This window comes from Pantherophis guttatus, chromosome 12 (assembly GCF_059756535.1).
Source record: "Pantherophis guttatus breed Tessera chromosome 12, ASM5975653v1, whole genome shotgun sequence".
Lineage (NCBI taxonomy): Eukaryota > Metazoa > Chordata > Lepidosauria > Squamata > Colubridae > Pantherophis > Pantherophis guttatus.
Genome location: NC_142074.1, coordinates 15,077,205 through 15,086,761, shown reverse-complemented (window position 1 = coordinate 15,086,761; position 9,557 = coordinate 15,077,205).

Here is a 9,557-nt window from a genome sequence, read left to right as displayed (position 1 = left end):
GTTTCCTTCCCCTCTCCCCATTGGCACTTCCTTCTACCAATTGCATCTGTAAGTTTTCACCAGCAATTCTTTTTGGCATAATTTTTTTTAAATTTTTATTTCTCATAAACATATTTAAGTGTACAGTCTCTTATCCATCATTAATCATTCATCATTCATCTTATCCGTTAACTTTCATTTTTATTTCATCAGGGCTGCTCTTTTACCAGCAATTCTACTCTCTTCTCGGAAGCTTCTAAATCCTTACGTGGCCCCGTCATTGGATCACCTTCTACTTCAGGGGTGTCAAACTCAAGGCCCGCAAGGTGCTTAGATCTGGCCCACAGGACTGCCCGGAAAACAGTGAAGGACTAGTCAGGGGTACCTTTGCCAGCGAAAACGGAGCTTGGGAGAGCCGCGCACAGCCCTCACGGGCTCCGTTGTCACTGGCAGGAGGTTGTCGCAGTCGGAAACGGAGCTCGGGAGCCTGTTTTCACTGGCAGAGCACTTGGGCCACCACAGGCGCCCCGAACATGAGTGACATCGAGCTGGCCACACCAGTAGTGGGTTTCAAATCCCGGCGCTACCAGTTCGCTATTGGGAGCAATGGGTGTGCACCCTTGCTTTGCGAGCGTGTGGCGGTTCTGTGTATGCACAGACTGTTTTTCATGATGTCTGGGTGGGTGGGCGGAGCCTCCCACCGCTGCCGCTACCAGTTCGTACAAACCATTGTGAACTGGTAGCAACCCACCATGGGGCCACATCCATCCTGGCCATGCCCCCTCCACCCCACCCCCTCGAGGTCAAACACAACCCTGATGTGGCCCTCAGTGAAATCGAATTTGACACCCCTGTTCTAGTTCTTCTTCTCCAAAAAAAAAGTCCTGCCTCTGATCCAGTGGTGGGTTTCAAAAAATTTTACTACCGGTTCTGTGGGTGTGGCCTGGTGGGCGTGGCATGGCTTGGTGGGCATGGCTTGGCTTGGTGGGCGGGGCAGGGGAAGGATACTGTAAAATCTCCATTCCCTCCCCAATCCAGGAGAAGGTTACTGCAAAACCCCCATTTCCTCCTGATCAGCTGGGATTTCGGAGGCAGAGAATAGATGGGGGCGGGGCCAGTCAGAATTTTTACTACTGGTTCTCCAAACTACTCAAAATTTCTGCTACCGGTTCTCCAGAACTGGTCAGAACCTGCTGAAACCCACCTCTGCTCTGATTTAGTCCTGTTTTAGGAGTGCTAAATCCTAAATCCTAAGGAGTGCTGTACGTCAATCATTCATGTTAGAAATTGGATATGCTAATTATGTTTCTTCCTTCGGAATGTCTATAGCATAAATATGACTTAAACATGAGCTCCAGGATCTCTCCTGCAGTATATTCTATCCTGCACCTGTTTTGGAAAATTATTCATCTAACGGAAGTACATTATGGAGAATATAATGAAGAGTCGTGGTCCTTTTCTTATGTCTCCCCTAGTCCTTCTTTTCTCTAGTTTGGCCATATCCAAATCCAGTCAACATCCATCCAAGGGAATGCAACTTAGCTCTTTCCTCTGAAATCATCGTATTTGGCCAATTGTACGTGACTGGGAAAAAAATACAAACTTAAGCAAGGTGACCTTTGTTTGTTTTTATGCCTTTGAGTCAACGGTGACGCCTGACAACTGTCCGGACAGGTCCCTGCAGTTCTCAGGACAAGTTGCTTCAGAGGAAGCTTGCCATTGCCTCCTTCTTAGGTTGGGAAGAACATCATTGGCCCCAAATCACCCAGTTGGCTTTATGCCTGAGCGGGATTTCATTTAACCTCCCCATTTCCTGGTTTCTAGCCTTGAACCTTAACACCATATCAAACTGACTCTCTACGCAAGGTTAGGTGTGTTTAAAACGGGGATAAAAGACAACCAGGAAATGAGAGAGAACACTAGACTAAAGGTTACAAAAGTATTCTGAAAAACAACAATTGCGAGCTATTTAAATATTGTAGCTTTATTCCTACATAGATATGCAACACCTCAGCTCCTGTTTCATTGCAATGGTGAGGCACACTTATGAGAATCCACAATGATGATGTCACTATCAGGAAGTCCATCTCAATATAGAAGGATGAGCTCAATCTATTTCAGTAATCTCACAAGCATCAGTTTGAGTGCTACATTCACAAGTGAGGGGAAGAGCTTTTTTGGGGAGATGGCGTGCGCGCTCTTGCAATATTTTGGGGCTGCAGCTCTCAAAAATTCTCAGCCAACCTGGTGTTTTAGAGTTTTACGTATTTTTTTAGATACTTAATTCCTAAACACCTGAAGAACATCAGCTTGCAAAAGATCAGTGCTGTGGCCTGAAGTTAGGAGATGCACATCAACCAAGGAAGGCATTCATGCTCAAATCAACCTCCATCTTACAGCTACTGCAATGGACAAAATGAGATAGAAGTCTAGTCAAAGCTCTGGAGGAGAACATATTGAGGCAATTACCGTATTTTTCGGAGTATAAGACGCACCGGAGTATAAGATGCACCTCAGTTTTTGGGGAGGAAAATAAGAAAAAAGCTGATTGGCGGGTGGATCAGCCTCCCGGAATACTCCCAATCAGCTGTTCCGAGAGGTGAATTTTAGCAACAGGTTCCTTGGTTGTGAGCTCTGTGCCTTGCTTTTTTTTTTAGCCTCTGAAACTTCTGAAACTCTGTTTCAGGAAAACTTTTTTTTCTGCCTCTGAAAGCCTCAGAAAAAGAGCTTCAGAAAAAAAGCTTTTTTTCCCCTGAAACTCTGTTTGGAGGCTTTTTTTCTGAAGCTCTGTTTAGAGGCTTTTTTTTCTGAAGCTTCGTTTCTGAGGCTTTTTTCAGCCTCTGAAAACCCCGTTTGAGAAGCTGGGCAGGGCTACATTTGGAGTATAAGACGCACCCAGATTCTCACCCTTTTTTGTGGGGGGAAAGTTGCATCTTATACTCCGAAAAATACGGTAGTCCATTTTCTGGGTTATTCATTGAAGCAGAAACTGGATTTGCAAGACACATTAAACAAAATGGCCATCATCTCTTTTTAAAACAGATTTAACAGAGTTGGAATGGACCTCATAGGTCATCTAGTCCAACCTCCTCCCTTCCAAGCAGGAGACCCTACACCATTTCTGACAGATGACAGTCCAGTCTCTTCTTGAAAGCTTCCAGTGATGAAGCTCCCACAACTTCTGAAGGCAGCTTCTGTTCCATTGGTTGTTCCTTGTTCAAACTAAGCTGTAGGAGAAGAGCAGGTGGAACCAGTGGGCGGGGTCAAGAAAGGAACCAGCCTAGAATTGTTACGTTCCCACAAACAGCACGAGTCCAACCCCTCTTGAATTCTGCTAACCTTAGGGCCAATTTAGAGCTGACTAGATTCTTGTCATGAGCAATAAAGCATCTTAACTGGAATCTGATGTGTGGTCTCAATTCTCAATTCTTTACTGCCTGATATAATCAAGGTTAATATGAACAAATGCACAACCAGAGGCTCGTGCCTTGCCAAAATTGGCTAATAGGAAAATTGTGGGTTAAAAAAATAAATAAATGAGAGGTGATAGCTTCCCCTTTGATCTTAAGATCTCTCATCCCAGAGCCTTGGTCTGCAAATCTGGCTCATATTAGATCACCCTACAGCTTTGATCCAAGTTTGCCACAGAGATATCGGCTTCCCTTTCAAACTCGGCTTCATTGACTTCATTGAAGGGTGGAAGAAACAATTTCTATGAAAGTGCAGGAGAATAAACGGAAAAATGCAGAAGGCATTTGAATTTTTTGCATTAAGTAAAGGTAAAGGTTCCCCTCGCACATATGTGCTAGTCGTTCCTGACTCTAGGGGGCGGTGCTCATCTCCGTTTCAAAGCCGAAGAGCCAGCGCTGTCCGAAGACGTCTCCGTGGTCATGTGGCCGGCATGACTCAATGCCAAAGGCGCACGGAACGCTGTTACCTTCCCACCAAAGGTGGTCCCTATTTTTCTACTTGCCTTTTTCACATGCTTTCGAACTGCTAGGTTGGCAGAAGTTGGGACAAGTAACAGGAGCTCACCCCGTTACGCAGCACTAGGGATTCGAACCGCTGAACTGCCGACCTTTCCAATCGACAAGCTCAGCGTCTTAGCCACTGAGCCACCGCAAGCTCTTTTTGCATTAGCTGGAGTATTTAATCTGCAAGCCTTAAAAAGAGGGGGACGTTTCGGTGTATCCATTCCTTACCCAGAAGAAAATGCCGGAAAAGTATTTGCAGTCCAAAGTACAGGAAGTCCTCAAGTTACAACAACTCATTTAGTGACCGTTTGAAGGTACAACGGCACTGCAAAAAGTGGCTTATGACCCTTTTTCATACTTATGACCATTGCAGCATTACCCATAGTCACGTGATTTATATTCGGATGTTCGACAACTGATTTAAATTTATGATAGCCAGTGTCCTCTTTTGTGACCTAACAAGCCAAGTCAATGAGAAAACCCGATTCGCTTAACAACCATGTTACTAATTTAAGAACGGCAGTGATTCACTTAACAAATGTGGCGAGCAGAATCGTAAAATGAGGCAAAACTCACTTAGGAAATTTCTCACTTAACCACATAAATTTGGGGCTCAATTGTGGTCGTAAGTCGAGAACTACCTGTATGTACTGTTCATGTCCAGGACAGACTTACCTTCGCAGCTAAATCAAAGCTTCAAAGTTTATCTGTGTTTGAGCCAGAGGTGGGTTTCAGCAGGTTCTGACCAGTTCTGGAGAACCTATAGTGGAAATTTTGAGTAGTTTGGAGAACCGGCAAATGCCACCTCTAGCTGGCCCTGCCCCCATCTATTGTCTGCATCCCGAGTCCCAGCTGATTGGGAGGACATGGGGATTTTGCAGTAACCTTCCCCTGGGAGTGGGGAGGGAATGGAGAATTTTACAGTATCCTTCCCCTGCCACGCCCACCAAGCCATGCCACGCCCACCAAGCCCCACCCATAGAACCAGTAGTAAAAAAAATAGGAATCCCACCACTGATTTGAGCTGAAACACATTCTGATCCAACCAATCAAAGGGTTCTCCGTCCAAAATGTATTTGCATTTCACATTTTATTAAAGGTTTATTTCGGTACAGTAGTCGATTATTTCATAGTTACTTCGAGAGTTGATAACAGAATCGTAGTTCACGGTTTACAAAAAATGACAGTGCATGCAGTACTATTGTTTGCAATATCTGACTCTTATTATAGACGGTGTGGAATAATATTCGGCACACCCGACAGCATCTGGGAATCAGAATGACAGCATTCAATAAAACAACACGTAACATCGTGACATCAAACTCACACCTGCCCAACACGCTATCGATTTCAAATGCAAGTTTTCATTTTTGAATCGAGGGTATCCAGGAGTGGGCTGCTGGGGGTTCACAGGGGTTTGGGAGAACCTTTAGCTAAGATTCTGTGCAGTTTGGAGAACCACCAAATCCCACTCCTGGATGGCCCCGCCCACACCGCCCCTCCCCTCCCAGGAGTCCCCACATGGCCCGTTTTGGATGCAGGTAAATGCAGGGCGCATGTGGAGGCTCAGGGAGGGCGAAAAATGGGCCTACCAGAAGTTCAGGAAGGCCCCGTTTCCGGCCTTTAGATGGCCTGCGGATTCTGGGGAGGCTGTTTTTGCCCTCCCGGAGGCTCAAGAAAAGCCTCCGGAGCCCGGGGAGGACAAAAATGCCCCTCCCCCCCGCCATGGTGCAGGAGACCAACTAGGCCACATCCAGCATGGCCACGCCCACCCAGCAACCGAGTAGAGAACCCCTTGCTAAAATTTTTGAATCCCACCCCTGAGGTTATCCCTTTTTGTGTTCTGCTTCACAGTTGACCTTCCTTAATACCGCATCGTATTATCAATTCTGCCACCCAGTGGTAGGTGTTTTGTCTGTCGCTAAGCTTCTTTTCACGGATATACCGGTAATCAGACGCTAAGCAAAGCCACCCTGAGCTGAGATTCTATATTTAAAAGCATGACCTAAGCCATTTAAAATACTTTTGTCAACAGGTGGGCATATAACCACTGATATCTTTTTGCTGTTCCAGCAGCTGCATTGCAAGGCCTTATGTTCCATCCAGCTTAAAAAACAAAAACAAAATAAGTTTTCCTGTTTTTCTTATAAACGGAGAGAAATATAGCATGAAATAATAGTACACAATTGCATGGAGTGGTGTTGTGTATGGTACAAAATATATGGAATTCTCACACGCGTTTAGCTGGGCAAGTATTTTATTTCAGGAATAAGTTTTTCATGGCCCCTGATTATGATTAATCTTCCTTGGCTAGTTTAATAAGAGCCTTTTAATGAAGCTTTTTTTTTTTTGCAGAGGGAAATATGTCTGTAAACATTAAGGTTTCCGAACACTTGAGATTCAATACCTTTTTTTTTATAAATGCTACCTTATGCCTAAATAGGTTTCCTAACTCGACCTGAATATCAAAAACAGAAGGTTCATGCATATAAAAACAGATGCTTTAATTAGGAATAGTAAATGTGTGGTCTGTTCTGAATGAGGTTTTGGCTAGACCAGAACAATCTGATTTCAATCCTAAACTTGGCTGCAAATTCTAAGCGTGGTAATTCTGGGTACTTGGAGGGTGGATGGGTTGAGACACGCTGGATTCGGAAAATTGTATAGGGAACTCTTTCCCCAAACAGGCTATTTTTCTATATATGGGGAAGAGTTTTGTTTTTCCTTCCATAAATAACAGGAACCAATCCATCATATAATCTTCAAACCTCCCATCTAAAGGGAGGGGGGAAAAAACACCTTATTTTGCAATTTTGCTTAACTCCTCGACACACCTTCAGAATAGCTTCCTTTTTTTGAAAAGGAATAGATTTGTTTTTAAATACATACTTTATTTGCAGAGCCCTCACATTCTTCCAAACATCTCTTCTACCCAAAGAAACGGCAGCAAAAAAAAGAGGGAAATCTGTCATTTCAAAGAGGTAGTTCAGGATGATTTTTTTTAATTGCTGCACTTGTCTTATTTCCTAAATCCCTAAACGCAGGCTGCTTCGTTTAAGGGGGAAAAAGGAGAAGGGAAGGGAAGGGAGGGGAGGGGAGGGGAGGGGAAATGAAAGGAAAGAGGGAGAGAAGAGAAGAGAAGAGAAGAGAAGAGAAGAGAAGAGAAGGAGAAAAGAGGGAGAGGAGAGAAAAGGAGAGGAAAGGAGAGGAGAGGAGAGGGAGGAAAGAGGAAGAGGAGAGGAAAGAGGGAGAGGGAGAGGGAGAGGGAGAGGGAGGGAGGGAAAAAACCACCAGTCATGAAAAATCACATACGGGAAGTTCCTGGCCGCAATGGACTCCCTGTAGGAAATGATGCATTAAAAAGAAAGGGAGAATCAGAGAAAATAAATTGTGCCTCTAGTCTTAAAATTGCCTGGTCCCAAAACCTAATCTGGACGCCTGGTTTAATCCCAGAGAACGGCAGTCGGAAAAGGCAGTGGTGGAAAATCTCTCCTTGAGGTAGGTGATCATTCCTTGCTGGCTCAGCTGTTGGTTGGGTTCAGCTGTCTTCAGAAAGCCAACCGGAGAGGGTGAAACTCAACCCGAGGAATTGGCTCGGCTAGTATCTGCTAGGTTGGTTTTATGCTCCGTTGCTGAAAGACGGACTCCTGTTCAACATGAAATGGAGGAAGGCAAGAGCGTCTGAACGTTGCCCTGAAGTTGGGTTTATTTCAGGTTAGAGGTCTCCATCCCAGGAACGGACGAATGCCTCGGTTGCAGACAATACGCAGGCAGTGAGGATTTAACAGATGTACGGATTCAAATCGGGCTATTTAAAAGGCCAATCCAGAATGGACTATTGTTTCTAAAGACGCTCCTTTTTCTTTCCTTCCTATTCGCAGTCGAGAACGGGCAAAAAAGTAAAGATGGACATGGTCCAGGGGTGAAATGCTCCCGGTTCGGACCGGATCGCCCGATCCGGTAGCGATGGAGACGGGCGGTTCGGAGAGCCGGTAGCAAAAATCCCCGCCCACCTCCCCATGCCCAGCTGAGCCACGCGATCATCAAGAGGCTTTTTTTCTTTTAAATGCCTCTTGACGATCCAAGCTGAGTTGCCTGATCGGCAGAGGCATTTAAAAGAAAAAAAGCCTCTGCCGATCAGGCAACTCAGCTGGGATCGTCAGAGCCTTTTGAAAGCATTTTTTTACAACCTCCTCACCGAAGAGGTTGTAGAAAAAATGGTTTTAAAAGTTAAAAAAAAATTGGCCACGCCCACCCAGTCACATTACCCCCGCCCAAGCCACGCCCACAGAACCGGTACTAACAAATTTTAGATTTCACCACTGGTCTAACTTTTACATATTAGCGGTTGATGGTAAAAGTCACAATGTATAATATCGGAGGGGGGGGGGTTGGAAAAGGCTGACCTGAAAATCACTATACAAGTGAGAATATACAAAGTGCTCCGGAGAGGCCATCTTGATGTAGCACCGAAGGACAGTTGAATTATACTGTGTTGCCCCTACTCTTAGGCTTAGCATCAATTGTGTATCTTCCTCTAGTTATTATGGGATTCAGGGCTTTGGAACTGTTTTTTTTCCCAACGTCAACCAACATTAGGGAGGTCATAGGCTGATAGCCATACAGCAGTGCATTATGAGTAGTTATGAGGGCAGTTGCTATCGTCCAATTAGAGTATGTTTCTATTGTCTGCTGCCTAACCTTCATCCTCCTCTTCTGTGTTTTGTTTTGTTTTCCTGAATTATTACTGCTGAAGTAATCATTGTTCTCCCTGCTCCTTGAGGCAGAAATAATCCTGAAGAGGAAGGATGGTCGCAGATCAAACTTTCCACACAAGGGCATCAAAACCCCACATAAAAGTGATCCTTTAACTCAGTCTGGCGTCTCTGTTAGCTCTGGGGGTGTCTCCAAACTTGGCAAGTCTTTTAAAGACTTTTTTAAAAAAGTTTTTTATTAGTAATTCCAAATCAAACTTAATGCAGAGGAATATGGGAAAGTAGCGGGCCTAAAAATAAATAAGGAAAAAACAAAAATGATAGTCAAAAATATGACTGAAGAAAAAAAAAGAATTGGAGGGAAAGATAAATATTTAGGCTACGAAAAAACTTAGATATTTAGGAACTCAATTGACTGCAAGATGCATCACACTCAAAGAAGATAATGGTGATAAATTAACGGCACAAATTAGGTCTGATTTGGAAAAATGGGGAAAATTACAGCTATCTTTAATGGGCAGGATAGCCACCATTAAGATGAATGTCCTACCAAAAATGTTGTTTCTATTCCAGGGCATACCAATTCGGCTCAAAAAAGATTTTTTTTTTTACTAATTTGGATAGACCTATTTCAAAATTCATCTGGCAAGGGAAAAAAACCCCGAGAATTAGATTAAAGTTTATTACAAGAGAAAGAGGGGGATTCGGTTTGCCAGATTGGGGAAAATGTTATCAGGCAGCAGCTTTGGCATGGATAAGTGAGTGGCTGCATCTCAAAAATACAAGACTACTGGCGTTAGAAGGCCACGATTTACAGACAGGATGGCATGCTATTTTATGGGTCTTTTTAAGACTTGTGGACTTCAACTCCCAGAATTCCTCAGCCGGC